This window comes from Triticum dicoccoides, chromosome 7A (assembly GCF_002162155.2).
Source record: "Triticum dicoccoides isolate Atlit2015 ecotype Zavitan chromosome 7A, WEW_v2.0, whole genome shotgun sequence".
Lineage (NCBI taxonomy): Eukaryota > Viridiplantae > Streptophyta > Magnoliopsida > Poales > Poaceae > Triticum > Triticum dicoccoides.
The window spans coordinates 628,345,360-628,366,510 of NC_041392.1; positions in this window are offsets into that span (position 1 = coordinate 628,345,360).

Below are 21,151 nucleotides of genomic sequence, written 5' to 3' on the forward strand. Positions count from 1 at the left end.
TATGATTTGCATGTTTATCGGGGGTGCTGTGGATCTGACATATTTTATCCAGAATTTTGTTTAGGCTGGACAGTTCGTCTCTGTTGCCTTTGGAGGGCAGCTTTTGTTGACCTGGCCGAGAGCTTCTAAATTCGGCGTTTACCGCCATGCTCTTCGGGCTGTCTTCTTTATTCCGACGCTTGTTTTTGCTGCGTCGTGGTTTCCCGTTTTCGTCCCTGACTTCGGATGTACTTGGGTCGCTGGGGCTGCATCGGGCTAACCAGCTATCCTCGTCCGCACAAAAGCGGGTCATGAGGCTTGTTAATGCTGCCATTGTTCTCGGCTTTTTTTGGCCGAGGTGTCTGGCAAGCCATTCGTCTCAAACGCTGTGCTTAAAAGCTGCTAATGCTTCGGCGTCCGGGCAGTCGACTATTTGGTTCTTTTTAGTGAGGAACATGTTCCAAAGCTTTCGGGCTGACTCTCCGGGCTGTTGAGTTATATGACTCAAATCGTCTGCATCCGATGGCCGGACATAAGTCCCTTGAAATTTTTCCCGAAAAGCGTCTTCGAGCTCTTCCCAGCTTCCAATGGAGTTTTTGGGGAGGCTTTTAAGCCAGTGCCGAGCTGGCCCTTTGAGCTTGAGGGGTAAGTACTTGATGGCGTGGAGATCGTCTCCTCGAGCCATATGGATATGGAGGATATAGTCCTCAATACAGACCCCAGGGTCTGTCGTTCTGTCGTAGGCCTCTATGTTTACGGGTTTGAATCCCTCTGGAAATTCGTGGTCCAACACCTCATTGGTGAAACATAGGGGGTGTGCGGCACCCCTGTAATTGGGTGTACTGTGGTGTTGGGATGTTTGTTGTGTTGCATTGCATGCTGGAGCGCGCTTGCGTGGCCCATAGATGGATCTGGTTGCGCCATCCTTTTGATGCGAGCCCTCACGCGGATCACGTACGGGCTTATGTGCGGCGTCGTTTGCCGCTCTATGTTGGCCACGAGGTCGTCTATCCGACCGGATGGCCGTTTTGTTTTTTGCTTGCGGGGGATCTAAGGCCTCCTCATCGAATTCAGGTAGCAGCTTTCGCTTCGGGTAGCTCTTGGTGTGGCGATTACCGCCGTACTTCACTTCAGTGTTGAGTACTTCACTCCATGTGATTCTGAGTGTGTCTTGTGCGGCCCTGAGCCCTTGCTTGTGCTTTTTTAGACTCCTCGCAGTGGCAACAAGCCTTTGATGGGCATTCTGTTGCTTCGGGTGCCTGTCCGGTGTGATGTCGTCCGGACTGTTATCTTCGACGGAGTCGGGTTGTTCGGTTTGATTCTCCATGTTGCCTTGATCGGACGGTGGCTCAATGCCATGTTCGCCATCCGCTGGCTCACCCTGCTCTATCGCTGGGTCTTTATGATCGCTGTTTCTGTCGAGGCAGGATTTGGAGCGGCGCTTACTCTGCCGCTTTGACTGCTTCTCGAGGGATCGATCATTCGCTGCGTCCTTCCGTTCCTCGTTGTCGTTTTCTCTGGGTGTGTCCACCATGTATACATCATGTGATGACGTGGGCGTCGAGTGCCCTGTGGGTAGTGGTTCATGTTCGTCTCCTCCATCGTCGTCCATACCGTCGATGTCTTCGGAGTCGAAGTCGAGCATGTCGATCAAATCGTCGACAGTGGCTACTAAGTGGGTGGTGGGTGGGCAGCGAATTTCTTCGTCGCCCGCATCCCAATCCTGCCGAGCATAGTTCGGCCAGGACTCTCCTGATAAGGAAAGAGACCTTAATGAGTTCAGTATGTCGCCAAAGGGTGAGTGCTGAAAGATATCCGCGGAGGTGAACTCCATGATTGGCGCCAGTCGGATTCGATAGGCACGGGTGCAGGCAGTTCGGAGTCCGTGGCCAGGAAGGAATCCGGCAATTTGGCGTCACGGTTCTCGTGAAGGGTAAGGTCGATATTCAGATGGATCGCCGCTGAGAATGCGGCCTCCATGGCGGGGTCTATCCACCCGTCCATGGATGGCGCAATTGGCTCCGAATTGAGGGTCGGAGCGGTTGCCGGTGCGGTCTCCTGAACACTGTCCGATGGTAGGGCTAAATCATGCTCATCGTGACCGTGCGGCACACTCGGCAAGGGCTCGAATCCGTCGAAGATCAAGTCTCCACGGATGTCGGTCGTGTAGTTTAAGCTTCCAAACCTGACCTGGTGGCCAGGGGCGTAACTCTCGATCTGCTCCAGATGGCCAAGCGAGTTGGCCCGCAGTGCGAAGCCGCCGAATACAAAGATCTATCCGGGGAGAAAAGTCTCACCCTGGACTGCATCGCTATCGATGATCGAAGGAGCCATCAAGCCTAATGGCGACGACACAGAGGAACTCTCAATGAAAGCACCAATGTCGGTATCAAAACCGGCGGATCTCGGGTAGGGGGTCCCCAACTATGCGTCTAGGCGGATGGTAACAGGAGGCAGGGGACACGATGTTTTACCCAGGTTCGGGCCCTCTTGATGGAGGTAAAACCCTACGTCCTGCTTGATTGTTCTTGATAATATGAGTAGTACAAGAGTAGATCTACCACGAGATCAGAGAGGCTAAACCCTAGAAGCTAGCCTATGGTATGATTGTATGTTGTCCTACGGACTAAAACCCTCCAGTTTATATAGACACCGGAGGAGGCTAGGGTTACACAAGGTCGGTTACAAAGGAGGAGATATACATATCCGTATTGCCTAGCTTGCCTTCCACGCCAAGTAGAGTCCCATCCGGACACGGGACGAAGTCTTCAATCTCGTATCTTCATAGTCCAACAGTCCAGCCAAAGGATATAGTCCTGCTGTCCGGAGACCTCCTAATCCAGGACTCCCTCAAGTAGGTTTAGTAGGTTGAGGAGCAACTCTTTGCTCTACTGGTCGGGGTGAAGATACCCCAAACAAGCCCCTCAGAGGATTACTTTCCATAGTAACAAGTGACAGTAAATTTCAGCACACTATGTAAATTTTTCCTTACCAAAGGCGCTTCACTCCCCGGAAATGGCGCCAGAAAAGAGTCTTGATGACCCACAAGTATAGGGGATCTATCGTAGTCCTTTCGATAAGTAAGAGTGTCGAACCCAACGAGGAGCAGAAGGAAATGACAAGCGGTTTTCAGCAAGGTATTCTCTGTAAGTACTGAAATAAGTGGTAACGGATAGTTTTGTGATAGGATAAGTTGTAACGAGCAACAAGTAACAAAAGTAAATAAAGTGTAGCAAGGTGGCCCAATCCTTTTTGCAGTAAAGGACAAGCCTGGACAAACTCTTATATAAGGAAAAGCGCTCCCGAGGACACATGGGAATATCGTCAAGCTACTTTTCATCACGTTCATATGATTCGCGTTCGGTACTTTGATAATTTGATATGTGGGTGGATCGGTGCTTGGGTGCTGTTCTTACTTGAACAAGCATCCCACTTATGATTAACCTCTATTGCAAGCATCCGCAACTACAACAAAAGTATTAAGGTAAACCTAACCATAGCGTGAAACATATCGATCCAAATTAGCCCCTTACAAAGCAACGCATAAACTAGGGTTTAAGCTTCTGTCACTCTAGCAACCCATCATCTACTTATTACTTCCCAATGCCTTCCTCTAGGCCCAAATAATGGTGAAGTGTTATGTAGTCGACGTTCACATAACACCACTAGAGGCTAGACAACATACATCTCATCAAAATATCGAACGAGTACCAAATTCACATGACTACTAATAGCAAGACTTCTCCCTTGTCCTCAGGAACAAATGTAACTACTCACAAAGTATAAAAATGTTCATAATCAGAGGGGTATTAATATGCATATAGGATCTGAACATATGATCTTCCACCAATTAAACCAACTAGCATCAACTACAAGGAGTAATTAACACTACTAGCAACCTACTAGCACCAATCCCGGACTTGGAGACAAGAATTGGATACAAGAGATGAACTAGGGTTTTGAGATGAGATGGTGCCGATGAAGATGTTGATAGAGATTGCCCTCTCCCGATGAGAGGAGCGTTGGTGATGACGATGGTGATGATTTCCCCCTCCGGGAGGGAAGTTTCCCCGGTAGAACAGCTCTGCCGGAGCTCTAGATTGGATCCGCCAAGGTTCCGCCTCGTGGTGGCGGAGTTTCATCCTGAAAGGTTGCCTCTTTATTTTTTCTCGACGAAATACTTCATATAGCAGAAGATGGTCATCGGAGAGCCACCAGGGGGCCCACGAGGTAGGGAACGCGCCCTGGGGGGGCGCCCCCCACCCTCGTGAGTAGGGTGTGGGCCCCCTGGTCTTTATCTTTGGCGAGGATTTTTCATTATTTATTATAAGGTGTTCCGTGGAGTTTCAGGACTTTTGGAGTTGTGCAGAATAAGTCTCTAATATTTGCTCCTTTTCCAGCCCAAAATTCCAGTTGCCAGCATTCTCCCTCCTTATGTAAACCTTGTAAAATAAGAGAGAATAGCCATAAGTATTGTGACATAATGTGAAATAACAACCCATAATGCAATAAATATCGATATAAAAGCATGATGCAAAATGGACGTATCAAACGGAAAGGCGTAACTTTCACTAGCGTCGACACCAGTAACGACAAGACCATGCTTGCCCGTGCATGCATCAAAATTCCAGACGAGCACCACGTCGACATCCAGAGGCTATTCTGCATCAAGGGTGGTGGAGAAAGGGACTCCATGGGTGACCTTGCAGCGGCCATCATCGACCCCTCATACAAGAACATGAAGAAATCATTCCCAAAGGAGAAGCACCAGTTCTGGGAGTCGAAGCCACTTTCCCCGATACACCTTGAGTACGCGGCAAAGGACGGGTATGTTAGCTACGAGTTGTACCGTAGAATCCTAATCATCAAGAACGGGCTACGTCATCTCCACCAACAACCAATGAAAGAAAGACTCCGCCCACGTAAGAACAAAGACGAGGGATCTTCCAGCGGCTGGAAGCGCCAGAAGGGAAACAGTGGTTGGTGAATTGCGAGGAAATGGATGTCTACATTAAACTACTAGGAACTACTATTATCATAATTTAGATTGTAAGAACCTATGTTGTAAATATGTTTGTTGTTGCTCAAAGATGTTGTGTGTATTGTATTACTATTTTGCGTTTGAACTTTGAACACAGTGGTGTGCTCATGTATAAATGCATACTACGTTTTGCATGTCTAAATGCAATTAATAAGTTATGTCTCAGTATTGAGCAAGCATATATTGATTATAGAACGAGAGATATGTCGCACGATAATGTATTATAATTTTCATACTCAACCTTTACAAGATGCATCGTGCATTTACAAGAATATGTGATGATATCGTTGTAAACTTTCAGTACAATGCTTATTAAACATTGGCGTGAACAATTCATAAATATTGTAGAAGAACATTCGGCACACAGACACAAGCGACAAGAACTTTGTTACTTTGACCACATTGAAAAAAAATAAAATCAAACAACACAACCATTTCACATCAAACACCGGTCCATCCATTTAGAACATCCTTGCTATTGCACACATGTTCCTCTTCGTACACCAGTTCTGCACAATGCCACAAAACTACACTACCGTGTGCAAGTGACCTATGTACAAGCATGGCTCTCTAAGTGTCTACTCAATCCATGCATGTGGTGCCACGTAACCGTGACCCTGGAGACTTCACACCTGTGCATCCACAACCGAGCCCCTCTAACCAAATATTCGGACTGATGCCTCTACTGTCGTACATCCTTGCCTCTAGAAACTTGACAGGAGCAAGACGGTTCAAAATAGTGCCTCCACACAACCGTGCTTGTACTGACTTCACTTCCGTGCCTCTGTTTGCTTGATCAACGTGCCTCACATGAAACCCACAGTAACTCTACGAGCTCTGCACATGTGATCATCAGTGCAACTTTGGTGTTGCACAGACACGTCTCTCAGTATACCTGTGCCTCCACACAACCGTGTCTGTACTAATTCCATGCCTCCGTTTTGCTCAATCGACGTGCCTCACATAAAACCAACATTAACTCTACGTGCTACATACACGTGCCTCTCGCATGAAACCCATAGTATCTCTACGTGTTCAGCATGCGTGATTGCCCGTACAACTTCGGCGCTGCACACACGTACCTCCCAGTATACCCGTGCCTCTTCACAACCATGCCTGAACTCACTTCAATTCCAAAAATATTTTAAAAAAAACTTATTCAAACCATGCATCTGTTGAGTGTTCTACCGTTTACACGACTACTTTCACAGCCAAATATGAAATACGCACATATGAATCACGCACGCAGCACGCAACGAATAAAAAAAATTAAATGAACAAGATAAGTGAAAATCTTTAAAAACAAAAACAGGTAAAACAGACGAAATCACTAATTGAGGAGCGCTCGCCTGTTTCCGAAAATCTACGCCTGGAACCGTCGGGTGACTAGCAACTGCTATTTGGCGGTTTCGTTTTTTGCACGACAAAAGATCCCTTTCACTTTTCCGACTCCATTTGCATCCTCTTCCTCGAAAGTTTCTCGCCGGCCGCAGTTCACCACCGCACACCTCCAGCCATGGACGACGGGAAACTAACAACACTCACCGAACACATCACTACCCACGGTACAACAGTGCTGGAGGTGGTGTACACCAATGACCCAAGGACCGTGGAGCGGATCATCAAAAAGTACGAGGAATGGCTAAATGAGGAGAAGAACAAGTTTGTCGGCCTCGACCTCGAGTACACACGTAAGAGCGGTTACATATGACAAGGGATCGTCGTCGTCCAACTTGTCATGCGCGAGCATGTCCTTGTATACCACTACTGCAGATCCGAGCGCTCCCAAGCGTTAGTTGACTTCCTGCAATGGAAAGCGGCAACTTTGACTAGCGTCGACACCAGGAACGACAAGACCATGCTTGTCCGTGCATGGATCAAAATTCCAGACGAGCACCACGTCTACATCCAGAGGCTATTCTGCATCGAGGGTGGTGGAGAAATGGACTCCATGGGTGTCCTTGCAGCGGCCATCATCGACCCCTCATACAAGAACATGAAGAAATCATTCCCAAAGGAGAAGCACCAGTTCTTGGAGTCGAAGCCACTTTCCCTGATACACCTTGAGTACGCGGCAAAGGACGGGTATGTTAGCTACGAGTTGTACCGTAGAATCCTAATCATCAAGAGCGGGCAACGTCACCTCCACCAATAACCAATGAAAGAAAGACTCCGCCTACGTAAGAACAAAGACGAGGGATCTTCCAGCGGCTGGAAGCGCCGGAAGGGAAACAGTGGTTGGTGAATTGCGAGAAAATGGATGTCTACATTAAACTAGTAGGAACTACTATTATCATAATTTAGATTGTATGAACCTATGTTGTAAATATGTTTGTTGTTGCTCAAAGATGTTGTGTGTATTGTATTACTATTTTACGTTTGAACTTTGAACACAGTGGTGTGCTCATGTACAAATGCATACTACGTTTTGCATGTCTAAATGCAATTAGTAAGTTATGTCCAAGTATTAAGCAAGCATATATTGATTATAGAACGAGAGATATGTCGCATGATATTGTATTATCATTTTCATACTCAACCTTTACAAGATGCATTGTGCATTTACAAGAATATGTGATGATATCGTTGTAAACTTTTAGTACAATGCTTATTAAATATTGGCGTGAACAATCCATAAATATTGCAGAAGAACATTCGGCACACAGACACAAGCGACAAGAACTTTGTTACTTTGACCACATTGAAAAAAAATAAAATCAAACAACACAACCATTTCACATCAAACACCGCTCCATCCATTTAGAACATCCTTGCTATTGCACACATGTTCCTCTTCGTACACCAGTTCTGCACAATGCCACAAAACTACACTACCGTATGCAAGTGGCCTATGTACAAGCGTGGCTTTCTAAGTGTCTACTCAATCCATGCTTGTGGTGCCACGTAACCGTGACCCTAGAGACTTCACACCTGTGCATCCACAAACGAGCCCCTCTAACCAAATATTCGGGCCGATGCCTCTACTGCCATACATCCGTGCCTCTAGAAACTTGACAGCAACAAGACGGTTCAAAACAGTGCCTCCACACAACCGTGCTTGTATTGACTTCACTTTCGTGCCTCTGTTTGCTTGATCAACGTGCCTCACATGAAACCCACAGTAACTCTACGTGCTCCGCACGCGTGATCGCCAGTGCAACTTTGGTGCTGCACAGACGCGTCTCTCAGTATACCCGTGCCTCCACACAACCGTGCCTGTACTGACTATAATTCCATACCTCCATTTTGCTCAATCGACGTGCCTCACATAAAACCAACAGTAACTCTACGTGCTACAGACAGGTGCCTCTCGCATGAAACCCATAGTATCTCTACGTGTTCGTACAACTTCGGCGCTGCACACATGTACCTCTCAGTATACCCGTGCCTCCTCACAACCGTGCCTGAACTCACTTCAATTATGTGCCTTCATTTGCTTAATCCATGTGCCTCACATAAAAGAGATACACAACCGTGCCTCAGAGTAAACAACACACGTGCCTCTACTGTATTGATAACTATGACCCCAATTAAATAACATCCGTCCAAAAAAACATCTTTAAAAAAGATGCACAACCATACCTCTTCTACAAACATACAACAACAATGAACACTTAGGTTCATATCGTTTCATATATCTAGATAACATTAAACCGTAGCGTAGATTTTTAAACAAAATCCATTTATGTTCAAAGGCTATAACTAACATCACTGCGGCAGAAGATTGAAGATAACAACAAGCCTCCCATCACGCTCTTTGAAAGTTATCAGCACCAAACGGTTTATTTCAATAGACGATGCCTGGAGAAAATCACTGAAACCTTCCTGTTTGAACACCATTCTATTATCCAAGCCAATGAAGTAGGAGCAAGGAGTGCTCACATATATATCATCATCACCAGATTCCAAAGTAATTTCAAGGGTTAAAACGCCAGTCCTAGGAAAAGTCACAAACTCCTTCAAACTCCTCACAACAATACCAGGAATAACCTGACAAAAAACATCAAGCTATCAGAAATAGAACAAAAATTCAAAACTATAAATAGAAGAGGTAATAAAAATAAATAAATAAACAGAAACAAAGAAAAATCAGTGAAAAAAATCTGACCATATGATGACCATTAACATTATGGAGTCAATCTTGTGAACAAAAAGACAACAGGGTATGTAGTCATCATCAACGAGTTGACACCTCATGAAATACATCTGCTGATAATTAAAAAAACACCACGGGTGTAATAACAACTCCCAACAAGTTCCATCTCGGAGTCGCTCAAACCATCAAGAGCTACAAAATATAATTACACAGGCTCAAGGGAACAGAAAAATCATCATGTACAATAAAACAAGCTAAAAACTTTCTTAAAATAAACCTTACCAACAAACGGTGAAGGAGACAACGCATCTCCACGGCCAACACGATAAAAATCAATACCAATCCACGTTCCATAATGTTCAAGCCTAATGGTCATTATATCACGAGGACGAACACCATAATCACTGACCAATCGTTCCCAGGAAGGACCATGGAATTTGCTGCTCGCCCGACCATGACTAAACAGAACACCATACAAATAACCCTTATTGCACTGAAGAGCAAGATCAGTATCTTCGTCACCCCTCCTTATGGCTAAAGCCCTACACTCCTCGATGTAACGAGCAAGATGAGCTCTAACACTGCACAGAACATACTGCACAACAAATCAAAACAAGGATCATAATCTAAACCTAAACAGCATGGGCAGCACCAAAAGAAATAAGCCTGTGTGCCAAAAATTGAACAATTATAAAATAATATTCTTACAACACACCTCCAACAACGCCATTCCAGGACCACACTGAACCCATCTATAGAAGAATCAACAGAAGAACACGGGCCACCAGGCATACGGCAAAAAGGACAAGCCATAACTTCAAGAAACACGATGATTATCAACAACTAATCCCACAAAACCCAGTTGAAACTTGACATTTGATAGTGTTGGTAGTCCCCACTCGTAACTACCCCATAAATCTCCATATCCCGAAAATATAATGGGAACAAAAAGAGAAACGATAAAGGGAAACGGGGAACCCACGAAGGCAACCGATAGGGAACGACGATATCACGAACGGGGAAGCACGGTCGACGCTAAAGAAGGACCGACGTAAGAGCAAGCAACAAAGCCCGGCGGCCGGGACAGGGGCCGTCGTAACCATGCGACAATAGCGGCGGCCGCGGCGGGCGGAGACGGACGGCAAAGAAAGAATAGTGCGCGACGACGGTTCGCCCACCCCAGAGAGAAACAGACCTCAAAACAGATCAAAAGGTATTACAAAACATTAAAAGTATAAGGACTAAAGTGAAAAAAGGGAAAAAAAACTACAAAGGGAAACCGGAAACCGGATAACCATGTTCCTCTAATAAGATGTAACTATGCTGTGATTTTCAATTGCTGTGATTTTTGCATCCTAATGATAAACCACAAAGGAAAACCGGAAACCGGATAACCATGTTCCTCTAATAAGCCACTCGGCACTTCAATTGCTGTGATTTTTGCATCCTAATGCACATGCTTATAGCTGAAACTACACTGGCTTGTGCTTTGCTGCTGCACATACAACCTTATTTTCTGTTATGAACTAAGGGGTCTTGGCTGCAAAATGCTAGGGTCTTGGCTATAATGCTTTGCTGCTGATAATCTCTGCGTAGCCAGGTGTAATTGGGTGTATGTAGCGGCAAACACACATTTTTATGAACTGTCATGAGGCAAGCATATGTAGTTTTATGTCTAGCTTGTTTCACACTAGTTGGTATCTTTATCATTATTTTTGCCCAACAATTAGGAATTGTTTCTGTAAAAACATGTCCATGAACTTCTGGTATGTACTCCCTCCGTTCCTAAATATTTGTCTTTTTAGAGGTTTCAAATGGACTACACATATGAATGTATATAGACATATTTTAGAGTATAGATTCATTCATTTTGCTCCGTATGTAGTCACTTGTTGAAATCTCTAGAAAGATAAATATTTAGGAACGGAGGGCGTACATGATTACTTATGTCATGCGTAGATCATAAGAGATATATTCTTATTTTTTGTTACATGATGCTTTGCTCCCATGGGCGGCATATATAACCTTATTTTGTTCTATGAACTAACACACTTGTAATAAATAACCTTATTGTCTCATGCTTAACAGCCATATATAACCTTATTTTTTGCTATAAATCAAGACACGAACGTCTAGTGAAAGCACTAGTACTGATACTAATTGTTGATCTCTACGGCGGATGGATGGTGTCTTAAATGAGACTTTGTGGGCTTTGAATCCATTTCTTTCCCAGGCGTTATGCTGCCGAAATTTATAATAGAAATTTCCCTGACTGTATGTATCGGAAAACAACACCTTTTTATGAACTGTCATGAAGCAACCATATGGAGTTTTATGCCTAGCTTGTTTCACATTAGTTAGTATCTTTATCATTATTTTCGACCAACACTTAAGAATTGTTTCTGGTATAATACATAGTTACTTTTGCCATGCATAGATCATAAGAGATATATTCTTTTATTGTTACATGATGCTTTGCTCCCATGGGCGACATATATTACTTTATTTTCTACTATGAACTAACACACTTATAATAAATAACCTTATTTTCTCATTCTTAACACTCATAGAAAACCTTATTTTCTAGTATGAACCAACACACGAATGTCCAGTGAAAGCACTAGTAATAGTACTGACTGTCGATCTCCGCGGGAGAGGGATGGTGTCTTAAATGAGCCTTTGATGGATACACATCCTTCTTTTTCAGGTGTTATGCTGCCGAAATTTCTAGCAAAATTTATTGCGTCAAAAGTCCCCCAAAGAAGTTCAGCACGAGCAGTTTAAGAACAATTGTTATGCTGCCGAAATTTCGAATGTAGGTTACCAAACCACTAGAACTACTAGGCACTAGTCAAAGGTTTCAGCACGAGCAGTTTAAGAACAATTGTAGCCATACTATTTTAAAAAAACATGATTTTGAAAAAATTTCATTAACTTTGAAAAATGTGACTCTTTTTGGGAAGAAAATGTGATTTTTTTCAAAGTTCACAGATTTTAAAAAAACATGATTTTGAAAAAAGTTCATTAACTTTGAAAAAAAAGTTCATCGGAATTTTTGAAAAAGTTCACAAATTTTTAAAAAGTTCATCAATTTTTACAAAAGTCCATAGATTTTCAAAAAAAAATCACAAATTATAAAAAAAATGTTCATCGAGTTTTTCTAAAATATAACTGATTTCGAAAAAATAATCAATTTAGAAAAAAAACTCACAAATTCAGAAAAAAAATCATCATTTTCGAAAGCAAAGTTCATGTATTTGAAAAAAAATCATTAATTCTGGGAAAAGTTCACAAATTTGAAAAGAAAAAGATAATCGATTTTGAAAAAAAAAATCAATGACTTGAAAAATGTTCATGATCACAAGAAAACGAAGAATTGATCACAAGAGGCATTGTGAGCGGGTGGTGACTGCAGTTTACCCAGTACAGGGAGGTCGGAGGTTCGAATCACCGTGAACCCACGTCGCGCACTCGTTTGTGTTCGCCGGTTTGCATTTAAGACATTAACAGGCCCATCGGGCGCGAAATAGGAAATGGTGCCATGAATAACGACACATGCTCGGCTCAGTGGCTCTGCTCTACACCTCTAGCAATTCTGGCCCAACCATGGTCCAGTTAAGAAATGGCCCAACTATGCAACATCATCAAGTCATGCATGTGGTCATAAGTTATAATTTGTGCATTAATATAGTCATGCAATCATGACACCTCAGCAATCATGCATGTTACTTTGTTTTACTTATTTTTGTGCGGGCATAGGTGGTCAATGGGAAACTTTTCGAACATGCCCGTCTTGTGCTCGAGTCCTGATGGTCCAGTCTATGCCTGCACAAGTTTCTATTTGAGCTGAATAATCAATAGCTCATGTGGACAACATACTTTAAATTTTTCAAGCATAAATTTATGCATATATTTTACCAAGGTTCCCGCAGCAACGCGTGGGGCATCATCTAGTATAAAAAATATTCATGATGTATAAAAAAAGTGTACAATGTCTATGAAAAAAGTAGTGGAAAATGTAGACATTAAAAATAAGTTTCAAAAATGTAAATCATGTAATAGGAAAATATTAAACGTGTATATAAAAGATATTCCTGTAGTTTAGAAAAAATGTACAGCGTGTATAAAACAAGTAGATATCAGAAAAAATATGTTGGCAGATAATTTAACCATGTATTTGGAAAATAAGTTATATCAGAAAAAACATGCCCGTCTTGTGCTCGAGTCCTGATGGTCCAGTCTATGCCTGCACAAGTTTCTATTTGAGCTGAATAATCAATAGCTCATGTGGACAACATACTTTAAATTTTTCAAGCATAAATTTATGCATATATTTTACCAAGGTTCCCGCAGCAACGCGTGGGGCATCATCTAGTATAAAAAATGTTCATGATGTATACAAAAAGTGTACAATGTCTATGAAAAAAGTAGTGGAAAATGTAGACATTAAAAATAAGTTTCAAAAATGTAAATCATGTAATAGGAAAATATTAAACGTGTATATAAAAGATATTCCTGTAGTTTAGAAAAAATGTACAGCGTGTATAAAACAAGTAGATATCAGAAAAAATATGTTGGCAGATAATTTAACCATGTATTTGGAAAATATTAAATGTGTATATAGAAAATGTTCCTGATATATACAAAATATATACAATGTTTATTGAAAAAGTAGACATAAAAAACATCTTTCAAAAAGGTTAATCATGTTTAAAAAAAAGTTTACATAGTTTTTGAAAAACAAAATATATTCCTATAACAAAAATGTTCAACGTGTATTTCAAGAAATATTGACCATTTAACAAAAAATGTTTGAAATATGTAATAAAAAGAAAATATGCATCGTAGATTTAAAAAATGTTCAATGTCTGTAAAAATATGTTTCACGTATACACTTAAATAAAATGTATACTCTGCACCAAAACAATAAACATGTGTTAAAAAAAAGAACACAAATCTGAAGAAACTCAATGAAAATGCAAAAGTAAAACAAAAAATGGAAAAATAAAGAATAACAACCCAAAGAAAATCAATGTAAAAAATGAAAATATTTAAACCCGAGAAGGAAACAAAGACGAAGAAAATGAAGAAATAAACAAAGAAAGAAAAGAAAAAATAATGAATACCGAGGAAGACGCAAGAGAAACAAAGAAAAAAATAACAAGAGAGGAAAATCCATGAAAAATCATAAAAGAAACAATAATAAAATCGATGAGAATAGAAAAAATAGAAAAACTGAAGAAAATCCAGAGGAAAGAAAAAAACAAAAGAAAAATTGAAAAATCTGAAAAAGACGGACTAAACCAACAATCAATAGTGATCGAGCAAGCGACAAAGCCAGTGAACTAACAATAGTAATCGAGCGAGAGACCCTTCCATCTTTCTATAAGCGAGAGTTCTCACGCCGTTGTGCAGCAGGCGAGACAAATCAGTGCCCCTTTTTCTGTCCAAAATATCTAGAAGAATTATATCTCGCTTATAGTGAGAGTAGCGTCCGTTTAAGGCAGACACTCAGTCACAGTTGGTTTTTTCGGTCGCTTTTTTTTTCTTTTTTCTTCGGTTTATTTGTTTCGTCTTTTGGTTTAATTTCTTTTTTTTCCTTTGTTATACCTCTGTTCGATTTTTTTTCTCTGGGTTTTTGTTTTTTCTTTGTTTCTTCTTTATACTTTATTTTGTTTGTTTCTCTCTTGATTTTCTTTGCTTTCCTTTTTTATTTCTTTGTCAGTTTCTATCGGTTGGGCGTTATGCATCAGGCTAATGCATATACAGTACGTGTTTCTGCTGGGCGTTATTGGGGGTGCCGTGTTCGCTGCTAGGCAGGCCCCCCAATAAGCTTAATTACATGATTCATAATTTCTTGTATACACCAATTGCATATACAATAACCCCCAAAAAATCAACTGCATATCCATGCTCCTAAGTAGTACATTTAGCCGTTCTCCAAAACATTTTGTGATTTTGCTCCACATTATCGGCACTCGGCAGCTGGAGCTGTGGGAAAGTATGATGTGATACCACCCCTCAAATGCTTTCAAGATACCCATTTTTTTAGTTTAAATGTTTCAAAAAATTATGATTCTTGTTTTGTGAATACTCACAAGGTATGTGTCTAGAACTCCTAAAAAATCGGATCCAATTAGAATACACATTGAGAAACAAAAATGTTAAATCTATCATTAACGTGAAAAAGAGAGAAAAAACAAAATTAACACTATTCACCTATGCATTTGTCAATTTTTTTTGTTTTTCAATGTGCATTTCATATTTGGGCCTAAAATTTTTAAGGGTTGTAGACATATTTCTTATGAACATTGGGGGTTGTTGACATATTCCTTGTGAACGTTCAATTTTTTTAGAATTGTTTGAAAATTTTAAAATAGTTTTTTAAAAATAATCTCTCCCTATCTATCCCTAATAATAAAGCACGGGTTGACTCCGTGGGTTCACCGTCACAATACGCTTTCTTCTCATGTCATAATACGCTTTTGCGATTTGTATAGATAAAATATATATCTCTCCCTAATAATAAAGCACGGGTTGACTCCGTGGGTTCACCGTCATAATACGCTTTCTTCTCATGTCATAATACGCTTTTGCGATTTGTATAGATAAAATATATATCTCTCCCTAATAATAAAGCACGGGTTGACTCCGTGGGTTCACCATCACAATACGCTTCTTTCCATGGTTTTACGCTTTTAGTTTGAATTTAAAATATATACACGAGGTTTACCAAGGTGGTACTAATCTATATACGTGCCCATACATGAAAACCATCAGGTTCCATGTGTTCCTACCGACTTGGGCCTCCAGGCTGGGTCGTTGGCCCAGCTTCAGTTGAACGCGAGGACAATGGAGATGTGTAAAAATAAATAAAAATGGAACGTCGTCAATGGGATTCGAACTTTGGTAACTGTGCAAATGCTAACGCAACAGACAAATCAATCCAGGCTTATGGGTGTCCCAATGTCGGCCTCTAGCACTTTAACATAAAGCAAAGGTGTACTGGGGTCAAGGAAGTTGGGCGCTTGATGGGCACGGGAGTGCTGGGACGAGACGGCTTCCGCGGCCCACGGGGCAGACAAGGAACAGGCCGGAGGCTTTTTCATATTTGTTTACTTATGAAATAGTCCCACCTTGCTATTTTGCATTAATTTTTACCAATTTATATACGTTCTTAGGTTATCAGGCATCACGGAGCTGCTTCGGAAATTAAGCAAAGAATAAGGCATGAATATCTCATTGAGAAACAAAGAAGGAAGGCCCAAGGAAAGAGAGAGAACGGAAATAGAGGGTAATTACTTGGAAAGTAAGTGGCTGGCAAATGAAATTCATGACATGCTTGATAAAGAGAGAAGAAGGAGAAAGGAAAGAGAGAAGAAGGAAATATGAGGACTGAGGGAGGAACCTACCAAATAGAAGAAGGAAATAGGAGGATTGAGGGAGGATCCTATCAAAATAGATAGGACATGCAGGATTTGTGGACGCCATACTAATCTTTGTTGGCATGAAATTTAGTATCAATGGCAGGCGTACTGACCTCATTCATATCTTATATGAATATAAAAATGATGTGGCATTTTTTTCCTACATGCAATCCTCACTAAATTCACATCATTTTTTTCTGTTGCAGCGGACAGCATGACATGTTTTACTTCCACTTATGACCCTTACTAAATTTGCACCAATTTTATAACACATTGAATGGTATGTCTGCGCATACAATCCTCACTAAATTTATGTCATTTTTTACCGGTGTAACCCACCGGCATATATGCTACATTTTTTATAAATGAAGGTATAATATTATTTGGCCTCCCATTTAGTATGTCCATGTCGTTTCTCCATACTTAGTTAGGCTATTCTACCGATCGTCTATCCTAAGCCACCAGGCCTCTTCCCCGTTCATCCATGTTACGTTCCACCAATAAGAAACAATGCCCTCCCGACCCGTCTGTGCAACCCGGCCCAACAAATCAGATCCACCGGCCTGTTTAGGAGATGAGGCAAAAATAGTAAACCGTGATAGCAATCAAATTTGCAACCTCCACTGTTCTTTGGTGTTGATCATTTTAACCCACAAAAAAAGGTGTTGATCATTTTAAACTAAAGTTGAATTTGGTGTTTGTTTGTGTCCTTTACGGACTGGTACTGAACTATTATAATGTAAAATCTGGATACACAAATACAAGGCGCAAGCATTAGATTGTGCAGATGTGACGGGATCTCAAACATGACCGTTCGCTGGTCTGTACATATAGACGATGCAATTCTTTATTGGTTTCAAGTATAGGTGGAACGTTCCCATGTAGTGGACATTGTGAGAGACAATGTGGACAAAGAAAAAAGTGGTAAGAAGGATGGGACGCTAAGGGTGATAATTTGTTTCTCCCGTTGCAACGCACGGGGCACTTTTATACTAGTCTATCCCTAATAATAAAGCACGGATTGACTCCGTGGGTTCCCGTCACAATACGCTACTTCTCGTGAATTTACGCTTTCAGTTTTTTTTTTCACACGTCCATATTTTTCCAAAATCCAAGGTGGTACTAAAGTTAATGGTTCGTACCGATTCCTCGGATCGCTTGCCTGGGCCTCAGCCCATTCTATGGCCCATCATCGCACCCTAATCCTGCTCGATCTAGATCTTCGATTGATTGACGCCCCCGCTCGCTTCCCATCGAGAGCAAACACAAGGAGGCGCGCCGAAAAAATCTAGCGATTTTGCTCGGAAAGAGGTGAGGGTGGATCCCGTGGAGGCGGAGGAGCCGCTGGGCGAGGAGACATCCGCCGAGGCTGATCCCGCGGGGCACTTCATCTAGGTGCGTATATTGTGGTCTAACTTCTTCATATAGGTGGTCCTCGACACCTAGCCCAAAGGCACGCGCGACTTGCTCATCTCCGGCAAGTTGCAAGTCATCAAGCTTGCCTACAACCTCCGTGACATCTGCAACACCGACAAGTCCGACAAGCAGGCTTTTACGGCGCCTCGCGCTCTAGCTGCGTGACGACCAGCCCCCGAGGCTCACCTGCAACGTCGTCGTCGTCCAAAATTTGAGCGTTGTCGCCGGTAACCAATGTTGTACGCATAAAGTCTGAAGAAAACCAACCGTTGTGCTCCTTTAACTGGGATCGTTGGAAGTTGGTGCGGGCGAGCGATGAAAGCGGATCGGTGGTGTGGCAGAGAATCGGTATCTTATTGTCTTGATTGATTCGGTGGTGTGGCGAGCGAATCCAGCGGCAAATAAATCAAGACATAACTATGATCACGTAGACTAATCCTAGAGTGGCATATAATTGGTGGTACTAATAACAAGACGTTCATTGGTCTCCGAAAAATAAAGAAGCAGCGAAACATATGTGAGTATTCTTTGCATCTTTTGAGTACTACAACCTAGCTGGCACACAATGGAACGCTAGAAACCATTGTGGGCGGCGGGAAGCCAAGCATGCTGGAGACTGATGACTGAAAAGATTTACGGGCGCTAGCAATCCTGATTCTCCTCATTGGGAGCTGACCGCCACCGACGCCAACATATCCCTTCAGTAGATCAGTGGAAAAGCCTGGGAAGTTCAGAGAGAAATCAAGGTACATGTGTGGATGTGTGTTGCCTATGTACAATCCTATAATTTAGTTTACGCTAATTGTGCATATTGATAAATTTCTACAACAAGATGCAAAATAATTGCTGTGTGAACATGCGCTAGATATTTTTGTAATAATTTTGTACTACTAATAATTTATCAAATACTTTTAAGCAGTGCATGAACATTAACATTGCTGCTATTTGTTTGGCATGTAAGGACTGAAGTCTGTTGTTGTAGTTAGGCTTGGTGAGAAGGGAGGCGTACATGGCTGAGGCAATGACGTTGTCGCATTCGTCTCGCCATATATTACCTTCCTCGAGTAGTAGGGAAGCACTATAAATACTATTACCAATTATTAATTTTGGATATTTCAGACATAATATTCAGTTTAGAGAGGCGAACGAGGTTGGCGATGATGCAGTATCCAAGGTTAGATCCCCCCTTCCTTCAAACCTCCGTCTCTTGCTATACGATATGTAGATGGACTAAATTTGATATGTGGAATGGTTAGTAGAAGATAGTACTATTTTAGCCTCGGATTCACTTCTTAAATACAAAGGTGCATGTGTTATCTTGCAATTGTACTTTCAGAAAAAGGGCCGGTGACCGGCATCTGGGAAAGTCGGGCCAACTAATAAAGAACGTGGAGAAAAATAATTGCTCACGGGGGATCGAGCTCACGACCTCCACTTCAATGTTGAGCGCTGCCACCAATTGAGACAAGTCTTGTTCACATGTAAAAGTAGAGAGGATATGTATACATAGCGACCATGCTTCCCAAAAAGAAGGAATTACGGGAGAAGAGGAATTATATATATACGGAGGAATTAAAAAGTAGAATTAAATCGGGCGCTCATATATGGAAGTAATGAAAGGGAAAATTATGGGGAGAGAGATGGTTTGGTGAAATTAACGGGAGAGAGACCATATCAAATCCCAGCAATCCCGAATTATGGGAGAAAGACCCCAATTAAATCTCGCTCATATATGGAATGGAGGAATTAATTAAAGGCGGATTGATGGATTTAATGGAGGCCGATTATTAATTAAACTGACCGATTAAATCGGCATTCATACACAATGCCTGGAATGGGCCCAAAATGTGCCAATATTCCACATGTTTTTTTAAATTACAATATTCCACAAGTTAAACAGAGAAAGATACTACAAGTGGCACGCAGGCCAAGATATCGGTTGTGATCTAGAAAAGTAGGCATGATAAACAGTGTACACATGTTTAATAAAATAAAAAGGAAAATAGATAACGGAAGATGAATATATTGAAAGTTTTTTTGCAAAAAAGGAAATATACTTACTCCTTATATGCGACAATCGTTGTGTAGCAAATGGTTTAAGGCGTGACTGGTACGCAATTACTCCGAATATTAATGTTTTCTCTTTTTGTTGGACATTGCTTACCTCCTTTAATTACTAAGCCTTTTAATATCTTTGATTTTTACTTCCTGTTTTGATGTCAGCTTCACGTTAGCTTCACAAGTAAAACACGAACACGAGGTGCATCATTTTGCTTCTAACCTCAGGGAATTTCTTTTCTTTCTTGAAGTATTAGCGAATTTCCACTCGTTGTGTCAAGAATATGGTCCTTGGTACTTTAATTTACTTCTATTATTGTTATGCTACCTGCAACATTATTTAAATAGTAAATTGTATTTTGAGTTTATAACCATTTTCATTTTGTACCATTGCAACGCACGGGCCTTTTTGCTATAATAATAAAGCACGGGTTGAGTCTCTCGGGTTCACCGTCACAATACGCTTCTTCCCGTGATTTTATGCTTTCAGTTTGAATTTAAAACATATTTAAGGTGGTACTAAATTTTGTTTCTGCAATATTATCGACGTTTGTGTCCAGGATATATATATATATATATATATATATATATACCTAAAAAAAAGAAGGATTCGTCCGCCGCTGGGTTTGTTATCCGTATGGGCCTCAGTATGAACGGCCCAACCGAGCCGAGGGAAAAGAGTCTCAGCCGGGACTCTTCTTCACCTCCTCATCCTCTGGGCTCGGAGGAATCCTCCTCCGCATATGATGGCAACTCCTTCGCCCCTCCTTCCAAAATGGAATGATTCATGTCGTCCCGTGGTCACTTAGTGCATGGATGTCCTTTCTGTGCTGGTGGGTGTTCCCATCGTGATAAAGACTCTTCATCATTAAGGTAACAATAACAAAGTAACACTGTAGATTGATTCTTCACAATATACATCCTTTTTTCTAAACTGAAATAACTAATGCACATCTCCAGACATAAGTTGTGGATCATGGAACCTGTGTTGATGGCCAGATATGTCACAAAACCGTTAGGTTAATTTGCTCTCTTTTTTTGTGGGAAAGTTAATTTGCTCTTATCCATGAAATGTAATTGAGATCTATAGAATGCAGATCAGATGCACCAAGAAAGTAAAGATTGTGTTGTCAC